This window comes from Chelonoidis abingdonii, chromosome 18, assembly GCF_003597395.2.
Source record: "Chelonoidis abingdonii isolate Lonesome George chromosome 18, CheloAbing_2.0, whole genome shotgun sequence".
Classification (NCBI taxonomy): domain Eukaryota; kingdom Metazoa; phylum Chordata; order Testudines; family Testudinidae; genus Chelonoidis; species Chelonoidis abingdonii.
The window spans coordinates 1,101,810-1,121,381 of NC_133786.1; the positions used below are offsets into that span (position 1 = coordinate 1,101,810).

The 19,572-nt window shown below is 50.0% G+C and overlaps 2 protein-coding genes and 1 long non-coding RNA gene across 4 annotated transcripts in view; 1 reads left to right on the top strand and 2 right to left on the bottom strand.

Annotated features, from left to right (window-relative positions):
• LOC116817058 (uncharacterized) overlaps positions 1 to 19,572 on the top strand; it is a 270,462-nt gene that overhangs the window by 181,350 nt on the left and 69,540 nt on the right. The gene's annotated exons all lie outside the window — the stretch shown is intronic.
• Positions 1 to 19,572, bottom strand: part of LOC116817142 (uncharacterized) — a 327,071-nt gene that overhangs the window by 147,893 nt on the left and 159,606 nt on the right.
• On the bottom strand, positions 7,435 to 16,550 carry LOC142047901 (uncharacterized). Its single transcript, XR_012657213.1, has 3 exons — positions 16,350 to 16,550; positions 9,167 to 9,280; positions 7,435 to 7,779 (listed from the first exon to the last, which is right to left on the bottom strand). It is a non-coding gene; the product is annotated as an uncharacterized LOC142047901 (long non-coding RNA).

The following is a 19,572-nucleotide window of genomic DNA, read 5'->3' on the forward strand; positions in this document are numbered from 1 at the left end:
GACAACACTGGTGACCCCGACCGCTGATCTGGTGAGTAAGCGATCTGTCTGCTGTAAGAATCGCAATCTAACATGGCAGAAAACCTCGAGCTAGGGAACCCCCTGATCCCCTCCCTTTTGATCCCCACGGAGTTTGATAACTCCTGGACCCGCTGGATTGCTAGTAAGGGGGCTCCATATGAATTTAAAAAAGAGAGTGGGGAGACATGGACTGGCATATATAGAGCGATGGTAAAATCCAAGGCTCTGAAAAATAGTAGTAAAAGTAAAGAAGCAAAAATGTTGCAACTACTGTCTATGGCAGTAAAATGGCTAAAACAGCCTGCTGGCCAAACAAGTAATGGGAAAAGCAGGGCAAGTAACAGTAACAAAGAAACAGTTAAAAAAATCAAAAGAAGCTGCACAGCCCTGGAATGTTCCCACTGCCCTTGCAGGGTGGCAAGCAGCCCAAAAACAACCAGTACAAAAACAAAGCAAAACACTGAAAACAACTGTAAAAAACCTACAGAAAATACATGTGCCGTCCCCTGTTATAAATATTAATGTCAAACAGCAGGCTTCAGGTAGCTACCCTGGGCCTGAAGAATGGGGACAGAAGCGGACAAAGGTGGTCCTAGTAAAATTAAAACATGAAACTGGGTCCACTGCATTGCAAGCATCACCTTATGATAAAAGTTGGGTTCCAGTTAAACTTAAACCGGAACCTAGACTGGTGCCTGTCCGAACGGGACAAGTAAGTGCACAGAAGGAAAGAGTAGCAAACAATACTCTCATTGAATTGGTAAATCAAATAAAGGAAAAAATGGAACAGTTCGCAGAGCACATTAGGAGACAGGAGCTGCAACTCGATTGCAGGGGAGTAAATAAAAAAGAATTTCAAAGTAAAAAACTGAAGTTAAGCTGGTTAACACCTAGAATTGATGCATTAACACATGGAGCTGCCCAAAAACAGTTAACTGCAGCAAAAAAGGGCACTCCCACTATCCATTTGGCATGCACACAAAAGCAACAGACACTGGGGGAACAAATGCAGGTTTTACAAGAGCAGGTAATTACCCCCAATCTCCTCTCAGAGCCAGGATAAAAACCAGGGGCACAATTCCCAACTGTGTAGGTTGCCACCTCCTTTAACCCACAGAACCACACTCCATGCTCATATCTAAAAGTAGAACCTTCTTTCTCAAATATTTTTACATACCGGTTAAGTTTTGTCTTTTATATAGGGCGTGAAATGATTGTCTGCTGTTGCTTTCACAGAGGGAGGATTGAGTGACAACATTTACTCAGAATCACCCACCACACTGTTTTTGCCCCATAATGCATTGGGATCTCAACCCAGAATTCCAATGGGTGAGGAAGACTGCGGAAACTATGGGATAGCTATGGGATAGCTACCCATAGTGCAACGTTCCGGAAATCGACACTAGCCTTGGTGCAGGGACGCACACCGCCGAATTAATGTGCTTAGTGTGTCCGTGTGCATGCGACGTTAGACAATCTGTTTTCAAAAACCGGTTTCTGTAAAATTGGAATAATCCCGTAGTGTAGACATACCCTGTGATTAACAACTTTGGTGGCTAATTGAAAGGCTGATGGTTCAAACCCAAGTGATGATGGAGGTGGGTTTTTTTTAGTGTTGAGAATCCAATACATTTTAACAGGCAGAAAATCTCCTTCACTGCTGCTCTAGCCTCATTGGGCAAGCATAAGTATAGTTTTTTTGCCAGATGCATTGGTGGTATAGTGGTGAGCATAGCTGTTTTCTAAACAATTGATCTGGGTTTGATTCCCAGCCAATGCAGTGATGTCATGTTTCCTCTGCTGGGAATTGGTTTAATTTCAGTCACATTGTATCAGTTTAACAATGGAATGAGAGGATCAATGTCCTGCAGGTCATTTAACCCACAATGGAGGAAGAAAGGGGCGGGACTATGCAATGAGCTGTTGGGAGTTATCCTGGTATTACAAGGCTCGGTTTATTCTTTTAAAAGAAATTTCCTTTACTTCTCTCTCCCTTTTAGATTCAGAGCCTTTAAGGTCAGAAGGGACCAATGTGATCATCTAGTCCGACCGGCTGCACCTTGCAGGCCAAAAGACCCCACCCACCCACTCCTGTAATAGACCTGGGAGGGGAGGCAGCTCTGTGCTCTGCCCCTAACCCAGGCAGGACATGGATGACCTCTGCTCCCCTCTCCCCTTGGGTGTGCAGAGATGTGCCAGCAGCACTGAGGTTGCTCCCTCCCCACTCTACCTCCGTCCCTTCGTGCCACTCCCAGAAATGGCCAACATGTCCCGGCATCCACTGGAGCAGGGGGAGTGTCTCCATTCACTGCCCCTGCCTCGAGTACCGACTCTGCAGCTCCCATTGGCTAGGAACTGCAGCCAATGGGAGCTCTGGGGGCAGTGCCTGCAGGCAGAGGCACACAGAGACCCCTCTGGCCCCGCCCATCTAGGAGCTGCTGCCGCAGGGCTGTGTGTACCGGTCACTTTGGGAGCTGCACTGCCCGGGGCAAGTGCCACCCCTCCTGCACCCCAACCCCCAGCGCAGAGCCCGCACCCCACACCCAAATTTCCTCCCTTAGCTTTGTTTGTTTTCCTTTCACCCAGAACTGTCCTTCCCCTGGGCTGCAAGTAGCCATCCCTGGGAAGCCAAGAGGCAGGCACAGGATTCTACCTCCCAGTAGCCAACTGCAGCTCCCCAGGCTTTCCAGAATGAATGGTGGCACTTTACTAACCCCACTTAGCCGCACTGAGGAGCTTAGCTTCTGCTCTGCCTTCCTCAGCTCGACTTTCCTCTTTTTCCCCATTCCTGCCTCATCCCTCCTTTGGCAAGTCACACAAAGGAGGCCAGCAGGAAGAGCCGACCTCCGTAGGCCAAACTCCCAGGGCAGAGGAAGCCAAGTCACAAGGCTTCAGAAGGTGACTGGCCCAGACCCTCTAGCTTTCTCCTGCTGATGTCAAGGCTTTTTCTCAGCTCATTTCACCACCCTCTGTCATGCAGGGGTTGGGGTTACTGCAGGCCAGGCCAGTGGCAGCAGTAGAAGCACTTTGCTGGACAGCCAGAAAAAGTAAACCCACCAGTTTCGATCCAGAGACCTTTAACGTCTTAAGCAAATATGAAAACCACTACACTACAGAAACTGTGCTGCAGTCCTTTCTCCCTCCCTTCAAAAACCACTAGCTGGACCAGAAAAACTGTCATTTAATTTCAACTTGGTTACTGTGTAAAACAACTGTATTATTGCTGTACACTGTGTTTATCATTGTATTTGCTGCTTAGGTTATGCGCTGTATTATCGCTGTACAATGTGTATAACCTTGCTAAACTGTTTAACCAACACACAGGTAAAAATCAACAAACAAATGGAAGCCAACAACATGAAAGGCAAGGAAAAAACAAATTGGTAAAGAAATTAAGTTACATAGTAACTATAAATTGGGTAAACAAATTCCCTGTTAGTACCAGTCATAATTTGGGTCAGTGACACTGCATCCTAACTGAGGCACATGTTATTCAAAACAATCTTGTTCAGTGTCTGGGTACCAATATTAAATCCTGACACAGCAATAAATTTGATAAATTGGTTACTGTCTGTTCAGTAGGTTATCTGGAAGACAGCATCCATAAAGACAACTGAATCTACATCAACCAATGGAACAGAGAAGCTACCCACTTCTGTTTCCTGCCCAGTAAAGCTGACCCAAGGGTGACAACCAGCAGCAAGGGTAACCTATAACATGAATGGACAGTAACTGTGTAGTAACTAATTACAATATATTTATATATAAAGGTCTCAGTGGTAGTGTCACTACTCCAAATTTCTGTTTTACTTCTCATATACATAGCACTGTGGGACACACTGTCACAATCCCTATCCCAGTATTTTAACACACTCAGCCTACTACTAATAAGAGAGGTGATCACTGGAATTGCCCTAATAAGAGTGTGTTTCTATCTGTGTCACCAAAGTAAAAGGGCCAGAGTACACCAGCAGCCTGGAAAAACATGGTTACACTTGGATATAAGGTGGTGTCATATGTACACATACATACTATACATATATGCCATATACACTATAATATATATGCCAATATCCATATAATTCATATATATTAATTATTTGGGAGTGCCTCTAAGGCTCAATCATAATACTACATTCCTCAGTCATGGTCCCGGGCCTAACATTCCCAGGCCCACCATAAGGGACTAAAAAATAATTGGATAATAAAATCTGCCTAACAGTCGTACGAGGGAATGTGCAGACTAAAAAGACAGATGGGGCATGAGTGTATGGAGGTAAAATAAGGTAACCACATAACAGTGTTTAGCCCACTGGGTTATCTTAGTCCATGCATTATCTCCTCCAAACACTTCATCCTCACCGCGGATCTTCCTCCTGATGTCTGGTAATGCTCGTACTCCTTAGTCTCCAGCAGCAGACCTCTCACTCTCACTCTTGTCCTCTTTGCTCCCAGCTCCTCACACACACTCCTCTCCTCTGGCTCCCCCTCACCTGACTGGGGTGAGCTCCTTTTTAAACCCAGGTGTCCTGATTAGCCTCTTGATTGGCTGCAGGTGTTCTAATTAAGTAGCTATCTCCACTGCTTCTAGAAAGATCTTAGATTGGCCCAGGTGCTGTTAACCTGAGCAACTGCCCTTTGGTTACCAGGGTCGTATCTACTGGGTTTCCGGGAAGTGGGCAGGCAAGCCTGCCCCTGCTAAAGTCCCCCCAGCCTAAGGGAGGACCCACAGGACCGCAGAAGCCCACTGATTACGGGGGACAACTAATAAAAAAAACAGGGACGGGGTGTGGTCAGAGGGTCATAAGAAGGGAGCTGACGGGACGACAGCAGAGAACCCGGACAGCGCCACTGCTCCTCGAAGGCGTCAAGGAGCAGTGGATGCCGCCGAGGAACTCCGCCCGGATACGTGAACGGACCAGGGACCGGAAACAGCCCCACAGTCACCGGAGTCTCCATCGGCCAACCTCCTCTCCCTGGTCGTGTAGATGGCTTGTTCAGCCAGGGCGAGGAGGAGGTTGACCAGGAGGTCCCGGGACGTCGTGGGGCCATGGATAGGGAGTGCGTAGAGAAGGAGGTGAGAGGAAAAGTGCAGCCAAAAACGCAACAGGAGATTAGTGAGGAGCCGGTATAGGGGCGTTACCAGGGTCGTAGGGAGTTGTTTAGCCTGGGGCTAACATACCTGTTTCTCAGTACTTTACTGTACCGTCTGGCCTTGCCCCATCACACTAGTTACTTCCAAAAGTTCAGGGACTGTTCTAGGTCTCACTGGGTACTTGATTTAGGGGAAAATTGGAAAACCAAATGGGGGACAAATTAAGCCTCTGCCAACTGATTAGCCCAACCACATCTTCAAGTGTCCAAACAATTGTTTGGTCGCATCATTAGCAACTTCCAGCATAACTAGTGTGTGACATACTTTGTATCTCGTGTAGGCTGAGTGCACTGCACGCATGAGGGGCTCCTTGCATACCTCCATACCCCCCACAAATCACTGTCCCATCCCCCTCTATTTCAGAGACTCCCTGCAACTCCCCCCAATCACCCCATACCAGGGGTTCACACCCCCATTCCCACTTCCCCTCACACTGTCCCTTTCCCCCATGCCAGTGGCTCTGTTTACTGTCCTATTTCCATGTCCTCCAAACTGGGGTGGCCATCCTTCCCATCATGCCATGGTTTCTGGGCGTCTCTTCTCCCCCATAGATTGGAAGGGTAGGGTGGATGGCTGGTGCCCTCTCTCCCCTGACTGGAGCAGGTGTTGAGGAGGCAGGAGATTGGGAAGGAGGAAGGAAGGAATGACATCTCCACCCCCTCTGGCTGTCCCACTGGGTGAGTATCTACGGCATGGAGGGAGAACAATTATTTCTCTTCTATCACTGGAGGTGTCAACATGATAAACTCTGGATGAGTAGGGCTGCTATGCTTCAAGGTGTTAATGGGTGCCATCAACACATAGCAGCTCCATATGTTCTCATTTCCCCCATTTTCATTTTCTGATTGTCCCCAAGATCAACAGGATTCTGGCCTTTGATGCTGAGAAAACTCCCTAAAATGTTGGAATTGATCAGAGGTGGCATTCAGAAGTTACTGTGTTACAGACAGACTGACGGACAGAGAAACCTTATGTTCTGGAGTGTAAAGCCTGCACAAGCTCAGCCAATTTTGATTATGATAGAGATTAGAGGCCCAAACTGAGATCATGATGCCAGTGTGCTGGGCACTGCTCACAGATGTGCAGATCCTTTATTTTCTCTAAGGACCAGGGATAAGCTGCTACATAACCCAGGAGACTGATAGTTTGAGCAGGAATAAGGGAATCAGTTTTCCTTTTAACAATGCTATAAACAGGCTTGGTGCAGCAGGTGCATATTGTTAGAATGGGTTCCTGTCTGCATCCTGTATCACTTGCCATACCGGTATTGCCCTGGCCTCTTCCTTTGTCATTCAGTGTTGAACGCATTCTACAACAATATGCATTACCTCACCTTTTGGGGGCGAAGCCAGACCTTTTGGCACCTGCTCCCCTATTTGGTGTAAACATTGCTTGTGCCAATCAGAGGCGAACACACACAGGTTTTGGGCCCCGTCCCCTATGACACTTCTGTGATGTCATAGTGAGTACTTTAGGGGTTGCCCTGCCATGTGCAGGCAGAGAGAGGAGAAAACGTGTCCCGTGTATCCCGTGTATGCCGTGTATGCCGTAACCGAGCCTGATCACCTCGAAGCCTCTCTCTCAGCTCACGTGTTTCAAATAGAGCTTCTACGTTTGCCGGTCGTGTAGTGTTGGTTTGTATTTGTAAGTATCAGTTATTACTAAATGCTGCATTTTGTTTGTAAATATTGTTAGTAGATATTTTAGGCATTGTGTGTTTTAGGTTTTGTTAACTCTATTAGCTAATCATAAGCTGCTCTCTTACCCCTTGTAACTATCCCCAATAAAATTTTAAATTGATTGATTTTAGTTGTGTGTGTGTGTGTCTGCAGTTTGCCTCGTGACCCATACTCCCCTTGCATCTCTTACCTATATAGTCTGTTGCCACGTGCAGCCTGGTAAATAACAGGTCTGCATTTTCTTTTGCCCCTGCAAATACGTGGCAATCTACACATATAAGAGGAATCATGTGAAGTAGTTGTGAACCACCTAATTGACATGCATGAAGGCTGAACTCTTCCATAACCTTCACTTGCAAAACAAAGTTTAGAAGCAGCCTCAGAGTACAGAGCATTCCAGCAAGCCCTTCAATGTGTCCTGAGAGCAGACACTGACTCTGCTGGAAAATTACGGGAAGCCAAAAGAGAATTCAGAGCACCGGCAGACAGAGAAACCACAAGCACCGTCTCCCAAGAGCTCTCACTCTATTTATTATCCTTTCTGAAGTAAAAACAGCAGTGAAACAAGTTACTAACCTTCCACCTGCAGGAGCATTGACGCGTCTTGAAAAAAGGTAAGCGATTGAAATAAACAAGTGTACTGGCCCTCATCAGAAGGTTGGATATCACGTATTCTCAGGGAAACACTTCCGTTGGTGATGTGATCTTTCAGCAGCTCTGTCCTTCCTTGATATTCAAACATCTGATTTTCATACCGATCCTGCCCATCTTGGTACAGGTGCACAACTGCAGAGTGCTGGGATCGGACCCATCTCACCTCCATGCTCTGAGCACTTATCCTAGGGGAGAGGTGGCAGGGCAAGACGGCCTCCCCACCGACAGATGCTGTGATTGGACGATCAGGTCCAGTCACTGTGAACTGTGCTGTGAAACGTGTCATGGATAAAAAGTAAATTAAATCAAAGAGGAGCTGAGTGGTGTGTTAATTCAGCAGTAAGACCCACAATGAGAGAGCATCGTGTATTAGAATGCATGACATGTCCCTATGCAGTGCCCTACACGTGTACGAGGACAGAGTTCATATGTGAATTTTATGCATTACTTGTATTATCTCTGACTATGGCTCAACACTTCTCATGGACACCCTGGGGATAATGGTAGGGGGGGCCTGATTCTCTGATACGCCAAGGCCTTTTGTAGGGATGATGTAAGGCAGGGGTCTCAAACTCAAATGACCACGAGGGCCACACGAGGACTAGTACATTAGCCCGAGGGCCTCATCACTGACACCTCCCCCCCCGCCCGCAACCCTGCCCCCACTCCATCCCTTCCCTGAAGCCCCACCCCTGCCCCCATTCCAACCCCTTCCCCAAAATCCCCACCCCAGCTCTGCCCCCTTCCTGCCCCCAGGGGGTGCAGGAGAGGTGTGGGGTCTGGCAGGGGCTCAGGTTAGGGAGGTGGGGTGTGGGGTGCCGAAGGGATGAGGGGTGCAGCAGGGGCTCAGGGCAGTGGGTTGGGGTACAGGAGGAGTGCGGTGGGGGTTCAGGGCAGGGGGTTGGGTGCAGGGTGCGGCAGAGGGCTCAGGGAAGGGGGTTGGGGTGCAGGAGGGGTGTGGCAGGTGGTTTGACTGCAGGAGGGGTTCGGGGGGGTGGGCTCTGGCCTGGCACGCACCGGGGGCAGGGCAGGCTCCCTGCCTGCCTGCTCCTGCCCTGCCCCCGCACCGCTCCGGGAAGCGGCTGGAACGTGGGGGAGCAGGGGCACAGGAGCATGTGTGTTGCTGTTGCTGCAGGCACCACCCCAGCATCTCCCATTGGCCGGGAACAGGGAACTGCGGCCTGTAGGGCATGTAGGGCCGGAGCCGCTCTAGGTAAACGTTGGGGGAGCGGGGGGGGGAAGCAAGGAGCTCACAGGCCGCAAAAAATAATCTTGTGGGCTGCGTGCATCCCACAGGCTGCATATTTGAGACCCCCGGTGTAAGGGCTTGCGAAGTGTAAAGATACGAAAAACATATCGTCACTACACAGGTGGTCACGCTAAAGGTGAATGTACAGATAATGGAGAGAGAGGACAAGGCAGATAGGAAAGTGCAGGAGGCAGTTCTGTGTATTTATAGCTGCCAGAAACCAGCCAGAGGCCTGAGAAGATTGAGGAGAGGTGTAGCAACCATGGTTATTAGGGACCCAGCTGTGCCCTGCAGTTTCTGCATTTGTGTAAAGAGCACGAGACACCAGGCAGGGTAAGCAGACATGGTTTACAAGACAAGGTGGTGATGCGAATGGATGTTAATAACCAACAACCGACCAGCTCCTACCTGACACCAGCCTCTGCACTTGTAGGGTGAGGCAGAGAGCGATGTAGCCGGGCAGAGCAGAGCTCACTGTGGAGATGGGGGAGGAGGGAACCTTCCCCGTCATCATCGCTGGGTCTGGGGAACAGGAGAAATAACAAACCAGATGGCGGGTGAGTGTCACGCAGTGACAGTGCCATGGGGCAGCAGGGAGGAGGTATGCTGCCTAACATACACCCAAAGGGAAGAGATTTTCCCTGCAGTTCTCGTCTGTCCCAGCTCTGAGCTAAAACCCCAGAGCTGCTGTCTGGTCTGTTTAGGTTGTAAGAAGCTCCCCAGGGCAGAGATGGTCTCTCATTATTGGTGTGTCCAGGGCCCAGTACAATGGGGCCCCCATCCTGGTTTGGGCATTTAGGTGTTACCGTAATTCCAGTGAATGAATAAATAAGAAGGGAAGTATTAAGGAAAAGAAGCCAGTGCACTCAAAGCTCTTGAGCTTAGGCCACATATTCCTTTGGGGAAAGCAGCTCCATCTCCCAGCAACAACTGTCCCAGGTGAGGGTTTTCTGGGGATCTCGCTACCTCAGGGCAGTGGGGGGCGTTCCAGTGAATAACATCACAGCTTAGCTTTCTGGGCTGCCCTTTGGCTTTCTGAACAAGCTCCTTCTCTGCTTCCTGGTCACACACATCACTGTAACATTATCTGGAGCAGGAGTTGGCAACCTTTGGCTTGTGGCCCGTCAGAGTAAGCCACTAGCGGGCCATGCGACAGTTTGTTTACATTGACCATCTGCAGGCACAGCCGCCTGCAGCTCCCAAGGGCCGCGGTTCACCATTCCTGGCCAATGGCAGCTGCGGGAAGTGGTGGCCAGCACACCAGAGGTCAGGCAGTTCCTTGGTGTATGTGGTTTGCCATCAGTTATTTACGTGAAATGCAAATTTTTGTTCACACCTTCTCCGCGTATGCCATCTGAGGTTTCGGGAAGGACATGCAGAGGCCCTTGTTTACAGTTCCTTTGTTATTCCTGAAGATCTATCTGTACGGCGTTTCTCAGACTCACAGTATGTTTCAGTTACAAACATATAGCAAAATTTCATAACTGCATACACAATGTTGATACGCACATTATAACAGGATAATAACATGCAGCAGATTAGAACTTTTCCAATGCTACCTTACAAGGCATTCTTTGTACAAGCTTTATCACAATTTTGCAGATGTGGTGGCCACATTAGTGTAGATGGTCACCTTCCCTTCAGATAGCAACACAGCACCAACGCTTGATTTGAAGACAACAAGAGATGGACACTTCACCACTCCCCTTGGCAGTTTGTTGCAATGATTAATCACTCTCAGTGGTAACATTTTGTGCTTTATTTCTAACTTGAATTTGTCCAGTTTTAATTTCCAGCCTTTGGTTCTTGTTCTGCCTGACTCCACTCCTTTAGTCTGCAGCATTTTCTCCCAATGAAGGTGTGACAAATATGGGCTTTTTCTTTAACATTTTTATAAACTATCTGTAGGACTCTGTACTGATCTCTTTGGTATTGCTTTCCCTTGGAAAAAAAATATTTTTTTCTTCTTTTCCCCATGGATATGAAATCAGACTAAGCATTTGAAACACACAAGCACTTGGACTGTTTGGGATTGAATCAATCCACACCAGTGGGAAGCTTCAGGGACTGAACATCAACTCCTAGAGCAAGTTTCTTCCCTTCATCTCTCTGCAACAAAGTGGAGTCGGAGAGCAAGGGGGAAGGTGTCAGGTGTCTGTTCTGGGCTCACAGGAACTTACTTGGGACAAAGACAAAAAAGGGACGGGGGAGACAGTGAGCAAAGCTGGACCCTCTGGCAGCATAGCTTGGCAGAGCCCCAGCTCCTTCCGAACTGAACCCTCTCGTAGTGTATAATTTTTTGTTTTTTTTTTATTAGGGTTAGTTTCCAATGGTTTTTTTAGTTAGGAATTTTTGGACTTTGGCAATTTTAGTGAAGCGAGTGGGTTTTTTGGTTTTTTTGTTTTAAGCAATTGTGGTTTGGCATTTCACAGGGGAGAGGTTATTAGCACATCACCCTGTAATGGTTTTGCTTTTTTTTAGAAAAATTTAAAGGAACAATAGGTTTGTTAGTGGATAAGGGAGAGGTTATTAGCACTTCATTATTATTATTTGCTGTTTAGAAGACACAGTAGAGCTAGAAGGAGAAATAGGCTAATTATTAGTAGGAGAATTTTTTTTTTAAGGTGGAGGGTTTTTTTACAGCTGTGTTGGTGGTTACCAGGACTTGGAAAAGGCCCTGTTAGTGTGGAGCTAGAGCAATTTTTTGCTGATGGACTGTTACATAGATTTAGTTTTTTGGTTTTAAGGAGTGGCAGGGCTGCTAGGGTCTTTGGATAGTGGTTTTAATTTGTGACAAAAGAAACAACGTATTTCATGAATGCCTGGCGTATTCTGCAGATTTTATAGCTGCTTGGGCTTATTTAAGCCTTTTTTATTGGTTGTTAGCCAAGCCTTAGCTGTGAGCAGTGTTTCTGAGTGGGGCCAGTGTCTTATCTTTAGACTGAGCTTGCTAGCTACTTTGTTTTGTTTTTTTTAAGTTATAAAGGAAACGTTTATTTTTTAGTATCAGAGGGGTAGCCGTGTTAGTCTGGATCTGTAAAAGCAGCAGAGAATCCTGTGGCACCTTATAGACTCACAGACGTTTTGGAGCGTGAGCTTTCGTGGGTGAATACCTACCCCTGGAAATATACACCTACCCCTGGAAATTTCCACTACCTGCGTCTGACGAAGTGGGTATTCACCCACGAAAGCTCACGCTCCAAAACGTCTGTTAGTCTATAAGGTGCCACAGGATTCTCTGCTGTTTATTTTTTATTTACACATTTTTAAAATTATGAATATATACACAATGCCATTATACAGTGCATTAGTTTTATTATTTAAGGTATGCTACATATACTTTTTTAGTAAAATAACTTTATTACAGGGCTTTGGAGCAACAAGCCAGGACAAGCACACCCACTTTTGAGGAGTTTACTTAGTACAGCCTTTGGTGTTTAATAGCTTTTTACCCTTTTCAGTTCTTTGGCTAGAAATTTGAGGTAGCCAGAAGGATTTTATGTACAATATGGGGAGTGGGTTAACTTTTTATGTTTTTGCTTTTAAAGACTGTTGGTATGCAAATTTTAACAACCATTTTTTTAATTCAAAGATTTGGCCAATAAAGTTTTTTTTTTATTTAAGCAAATATATTAGACTTTAGTATATTACATTTTTTTGATTTATCGAAACACTTTGTATTTTAAGTTGAATAAAACATTTGCTTTTTGATTTAACTCTTGTGTTTAATATTTTCATAAAATAGTCTAGTTTAAAATCAAACAAAACAATTCTGGCCATGAGACAAACACTACAAGACAGGACATAGAACACAAACCATAATTTTTATTGTGCCAGTAAATGCATGGTATGTTGAATGCTGTTCAGCTGGCGTTAGTTTTTTTTAATTATTTGAAAGACAGAAAAACAGAGGTCTACCCCTTCTGGGCAGTTAGTTATTGCTTAAAATATACAAATACCTTTGTAGATTTTAGGCAAAACAGAGGAATTACCCCATTTGTTTTTGTATTTGTTTTATAGATAGCCAAGGTTTTAGTGGCTTTTACTTTATTAGTTAGATAATTTCCATCACTAGAGTGGCTTTTTGGCTTGCTTTTGGATTTAAAGCTATTTACAGCTTAAAGATTTTTACTTTAAAAGGGACATAATTAACTTTACTAGAATTTTGATGGCTTTTTACTTTTGATTTTTGCTTTTAAACATACAATGATTTGAGAGAACAACACTTTTTACAGTGCCCTTTAGAGCCTAATAGGATTTTAATTACATAGCACAGTATACATTTCTTTAGCTAATTTGACTAAATTATTTATAGCCAAATGATTGCAATTAAATAATTTTTTGCCTGGATTTATTTACAAACATTTTAAAGATACCAAGAACTTTTTTTTTTTTTTTTAGCATTTTTATAAAGTTCAACTGCTGTGTTTTGTGTTTTTTTTAGCAACTACAGAGTTAACTTTTTACTTTTTTCTTTTAAATTACTTGCTTGTTTTTTAACGGCCACTTTTATTAACTTAAATTACTGTTTTAAGTATTGTTCTGGGTATTTGAAATTTTTAAGCTTATATTTACTTTTTTTATTTTTTACTATGCTTTTAAAATTTTTAACCTGTTTTTTAATTTTTTTATTTGTTGCCTGCCTGATTGGGCCCGATTTTGCTTTTTTTGCTGAACTGTTTTTTTTTTTATGGGCACTGGCTTTGTTCTACTATTAATTTAGCTAGGAGGGTGGGCTTTTTAATTAGCCCTTACCATTTTTGGTTGAGTTTTTTTTTTAAACATTTTTATTTACAAGGCTATTTAAGGTTTTTTTCGTGAGGCTTGCCACCTGGACAAAAGCGCACGATTTATTGGTGTTTATTTAAATTTTGTGGCAAACACACTGCTGTTCACAGCATATGCTGAGCACAAATGCTCAAATTTTGACAATTCCTTGAAGGACCGGTACTTGCTTAGCCAGTGCTTTTTTTTTTTTTGCCTGGAAGTTTTGTGTTAAGGCCTGCAACTTGCCCTGGGTGTAGGTTTGAGTTGCTGCCTGGTTTATGATTTATGCTTTTAATTGCTTAATTTTAGTTATTAAGTACACTTTTTTCCCCCCAACTTCTCTATTGCCCAGTCCTACTATGACTGCCATTCTTTCCGGTCAATCAGGGTGGAGAGAGGAACGCTAAACCCTTTCTTAATTTTTTTGACTTAGTGTGGCTGAGAGTGGGCATCCCCTTAGTTATGCAATTTTTAACATATAACACCAACAACTGTAACGCCAGAAGGGACCATTATGATCATCTGGTCTGACCACCGGCACATTTGCAGACCACAGAACCTCATTCACCCACTCCTGTAATAGACCCCTAAGCTCTGGCTGAGTTAATAAAGTCCTCAAATCATGGTGCACAGGGTACGCCTGGATCTAGTAGAGGGAAGCAGAGCACTTAGGATGGATGTACATGGAGATGGATGGATGGAGGGAGCATCGTCAGCCTCTTTGAGGAGGATGAGGACGGAGGAAGGGTGGCCGGCCAGTCTGACAGTGATGAGGGACACGAATATCCCCTTTGGAGGTACCGGAAAAAAGAGACTGAGTGAGCAGGGCCAGGAAAGAGGCCATGGTGAAATGAGTGTGTAGACACGTCAGCATCACACACGACACTTTGGGGATGGATGCCCACAGCAGCAGCAGCAGCGGAACAGAGGAAGTGATGTAAGGAAAGCAGCCAGGGGGCTGTCTGCATTGCCCTGGGCTGTGCATTGTCCAGGGATGGTACCAGTGAATGGAGGCATCAATGGGCATGGTGGGAATTGGTGCATGGGTATGCACTGCTTATACTGGCTGAGGCACATTACTGAAATGAGGGACCTGGCAAGTCAGGGGTATGTGGCTGAGAAAGGTGTGTGTGGGAAAAGGGGTGGTGCCATGCAGGGTCTGGGTCACTCTACTCCTAGTAACACCTTCTAATTACCTAAATAATAGAAATATAAGAAGGAATGTCAAGAAGCCATCAAGTCCAGCTACCAAGCTTCTCCCTTGGGCCTCCCTTTCTGTGTCTCTGGCCCAACCTCAGTGTCCCCAGAGTTTGGGATGGATTCAGTCATCTGTCAGAATGGGCATAATGTCACAGTGGGCAGCACAGCAGCTGCAGCTGGAACGGCTTTAAGCTGCCTTAGGCCAGGACGGCTGCTGGGGCTGGCACACTTGGAAGGAGGTAGGCGAGAACAGGGTTGGTGGGCGAGTCACTCACTGAGCACCTGCAATCAGTGGTGGCCACTGCTAGTGCCAGTGAGAGTAAAGCCACTCCCTCCCTTCCAGAAGCACCCTGAGGGCAGTAGCTGGCTCATCTGGCTTCCCTTGGGGTCAGCTTCCTCCCGTCTGGGATGCAAATGGCATCACAGGCACAGACAGATGCAATCTACACTCAGAGAGGGAGATTTTCATAAACACTGGGAGTAGGATCCACAGGGCTTGTGCTCCTCAATCCAACAACACCTCAAGGGAAAATTACAACTGGCTATCGGTTCCTATAGCTGTCAGAAAATAAAGCAGATCGGCAAACAAATCTCAACCTGGCAGTGGAGATGTGACCGGCCAGGTCTCTGAATCTGTGTGGGCATTTCTATAGCCATAGCCGATTGCCCAGTAGGAAAGTTACTTTGTCCTCCAAATTCTGGGAGTGGCCCCAGGGGCAGCAAGTTTGTATAATTTTTGGTGGTGCCCAGAACGGGTCCAAGTCTCCCCCCGACACCCCCACCCACCTGCCTTGTAAGCTGATATATATATTTTTTTTAAAATGTAAAAATGTGAGGGCTTTTGGTTGGGGCTATGATGAGGGGTTTAGAGTGTGGGAGGGGCTCAAGGCTAGGGCAGAGGATTTGGGTGTGGGGGTGAGGGCTCCGGCTGGGAGTGCAGGCTCTGTGGTGGGGGGCAGGGCCAGGGCTGAGGAGTTTGGGGTGCAGGCAGGCTGCCCCGGGGCTGGGGTCAAAGAGGACTCCCCACCCCCAGCCCGCTCCCCACCAGCAGCAGCAAGCTATGGGGGAAGAGCCCCCCTTCCCTCCCCACAGCACACTCACCCCCCACCACTGCCACTGCTTGTGCTCCTAGGGCCCCTCTCCTAGGTCCAGGAAGCCCCCACTCCTCCCCTATGGTGGGTATGGGGTGGGGGGGAACTGCCATCATGTGTGCAACTCCTCCCCTGCTGCTGCCCCTCACTGTAGCCTCACTGGGGGTGGGGCTGCCCCTCGCCCACAGTGAGGCAGAAGCGATGACTGCAGGAGGGCAGACAGAGGCTGTGCTGGTGGAGGGTCCTGCTGGAAAAGTGAAGACTCAGAGGCAGAAGGACAGGGGCAGGATCAGTCTGCCCTGGCACTAGCGCAGGTTGGGCAGGGGAGGCACTAGGACCCTGAGGCACCAGTTGATGCCGGGGAGCAGAACTGCAGGGGAAGAGGTGGGGCCAGGGGAGGGAAAGACCCAGCCCCAAACATTGGTGGCGCTCAGGCCCTGAATATTGGGGGAGCCCAGGCCCCAGGGGTCCATACAACCCACCAGGAACTATCCAGGGGAGCAATTCAGCAGGAGCTGCAGTGCACGCCCTACCTGCAGAGTGCAGGGGGCTCCCTGCTTCTCCAGCATCCAGAGCCCTGCTCTCTAGGGCGCACGCCTGCTGCCCCAGGCCGCTTCCCTCTCCTGGGCTGTAACAGCCCTGCTGCCAGGCTGGGGAGGGCAGGGAGCCGCAGACTTTAACCCCAGCCTGCTCCTATGGTTTTCATTGGGTTCCACAGGGAATGGAGGCGCCGTCCGCTCCTGGCACATTCCCCAGCTTCGAAACCGAAAGAACTAGAGCCTGAAACGTCCTGCTGACGGCATCACAAAGTTCAACTTCCTCTCCCTCCCACCCCCAGTGCTAGCCAGGGGCGGCATTGGGGCAGCAGCCTCAGCTCTCCCGTTCGACAGGGTCAGTGCTGCAGGCTGCTCCTCTGGTGCGCCGGGTGCTGCTGGAGTGACCTCGGCCCTATGCAGAGCAGGGGCCCAGAGCCTGCTCCAGCAGCCCCTCTCTCCCGCCCGTTCCGGCAGCACACCCTCTCCGCACTACCGTCACTGCACCTGCTCCGAGGGCCCCTCTGGGGTCCCACTGCTAGACTCGGGGGTCATGTCAATCTAGTCTAATACCCTGAAACAGGCTTCGGCCCCAGCCCCACTCTCCAGACGCACGCAGGGCTCATGGACACAACATTAACCAGTGATTCTTTGGGGGACAGGGTGTGTTGCTCTGCTCTCCAGTGTCCCAGCCCCACTCTGGGTTCCCCCTTTTCCACCCATGGCCCCGCCCACACCCCCATCCCCATCCCAACTCCAGGCACTGCCATTTGTCCCATCCCATGCATCGTCCCTCCCCAGAGCCCAGTTCCTGTCCATTATGGGCATCCCTCCTCTACTGCCCAAACCTGCCCACTTGGCCCCCTGGTTCCTCCTCCTCTCTTCCCCACGCAGCCGTCTCCCTGCTCATTGCATGTGTCCCCCATCTCCTTCCTGCTGCTCAGCCCCCCATGCTGCCAGCCTGTCCCCCCTCCCCACTCTGCACCACCCTCTCCTTCCCCCATCCCTGCTCAACCTCCCATGCTGCCAGCCTCTCACCCCTCCTCGCTCTTGGCGCCCCCCCTTGGCCCCCTCTGCTCAGCCCCCATTCTGCCAACCTGTCCCCCTCCCTGCTCTGTGCCCTCCTTCCCCTCCCAGCTCAGCCCCCCATGCTGCCAGCCTGTCCCCCTCCCGCTCTGCACTCCCCTCTCCTTCCCCTCCCTGCTCAGCCCCCCATGCTGCCAGCCTGCCCCCTCCCCGCTCTGTGCCCCTCCTTCCCCCCTCCCAGCTCAGCCCCCCATGCTGCCAACCTGTCCCCCTCCCTGCTCTGTGCCCCCTCCTCCCCTCCCAGCTCAGCCCCCATGCTGCCAGCCTGTCCCCCTCCCCGCTCTGCTCCCCTCCCTTCCCCCTCCCTGCTCAGCCCCCCATGCTGCCAGCCTGTCCCCCCTCGCGTCTGTGCCCCCTCCTTCCCCTCCCAGCTCAGCCCCCCATGCTGCCACCTGTCCCCCTCCCTGCTCTGTGCCCCCTCCTTCCCCCCTCCCAGCTCAGCCCCCCATGCTGCCAGCCTGTCCCCCCCCCCGCTCTGCGCCCCCTCTTCCCCCCTCCCAGCTCAGCCCCCATGCTGCCAGCCTGTTCCCCTCCCTGCTCTGTCCATCCTCTCCTTCCCCCTCCCAGCTCAGCCCCCCTTTGCCAGCCTGTCCCCCTCCCTGCTCTGTGCCATCTCTCTCTTCCCCCTCCTGCTCAGCCCCCATGCGCAGCCTGTCCCCCTCCCCGCTCTGCGCCCCTCTCCTTTTGAGGAAGGGGGGTCACCCTGGGGGCTCGTTGCTCTCTAGGGAGAAGGGGGCGGGAGGGAGGGGGTCCCCACGGGGGGCAGCGGTAAACCGGAGGGGATCTCAGCCCCCCCTTTCTCTCCGCTCCTCGGGTGTCACCTGCTCCCCCCCCCGCCATGTCCGGCTGCACAGACATTTCCCCCCGCCCCTTTCCCAGCCCGCCCGGTCTCACCCCCCGGCCCCGCCCGGCCCCCAGCAGGGACCCCAGTGGGGCCCGGCCCCCCCGGAGCAGACCCGGCGCTGCGAGATGCCGGGTCCCCCCCCGGACACTGGGCGAGGTCACCGCGCCGGCCCGGCCCCGCCCCCGGGCTCGCTCCGGGACCTGAGGACTGTAGCTCCGCAGCGGGGCGGCAGAGCCCGGGGCGGCCCCAGGGCGGCTCCAGCGGGAGCAGGGCCCGGGCCGGCACGGGGGGGTTATGCAGGGCTCTCCCCCGCGATCTGCGCATGCCCAGAGCCCCAACGGCCCAACCCTTCTCGCCCGGGGAGGCGCCAACGGCCCCGCGCGAGCCGGCAGAGCCGCAGCGCCCAACGGTCCTCCCCCGCCGACGGCACTTCCGCTCCGGGCGGGTCGGGAACTACATCTCCAGCCTGCCCCGGGAAGGGAGGATCAGCAGGTGAATCGCGCATGCTCCGTGCGATCGCTGTTTGTGCGGGCTGGAGAACACGCTAGGCTAGGGGATGCCAGGGAAGCAGAGTGAGGTTCCCACTGTAAGCATCAGGGGGTCCGCTGGGTGGAGGAGGGGTCCCAGGCAAACGGCAGGGCAGATCCTGCTGGTGGTGGGGGTCCTAGGCAGGCAGTGAGGGACTGATTCCCAGTGGGGGGGTCTCTGGCCTGTTGGGGCTCTTGGTGGGGGAACCCTTTGGGATTCCCAACCTGACAGTCATGGTCTGGTGGGGATTCCCTGGCTGGCGGGGCTTTGAGGGTATCTGGGGTCTCTGGCCAGGGACTCTGGGGGCTGTGTCCAGGGAATATCTGGTGGCCCCTGGCTTGGGAACTTCTACTAACCAGTGATCCTTCTCTCTGATCAACTTGTGCCAGAGCCTTGGCTCCAAGCACTGCCGGCATTCCCAGTCACAGCCCTGTCACTGTGATAACTTTCTGTCCACTTATCAAACACTGTGAGTGTGAAATCACAGATTTTGCTTTTCTCCTCTTTTGAAACTGCAAGAACTTTCGTTCATGGAAAATTTGTGCCCCAGTTCCTTGTTCTCGATCTGGGGGGTGAGAGTGGGAAGGGGTTAGCACTGCCACCGGTCTCTTCCACAGCCTTCTGGGCTCACTTCTGATCTGTAAAAGCAGCAGAGAATCCTGTGGCACCTTATAGACTAACAGACGTTTGGAGCGTGAGCTTTTCGGGGTTGAATACCCACTTCGTCAGACGCAGGTAGTGGAAATTTCCAGGGTCAGGTATATA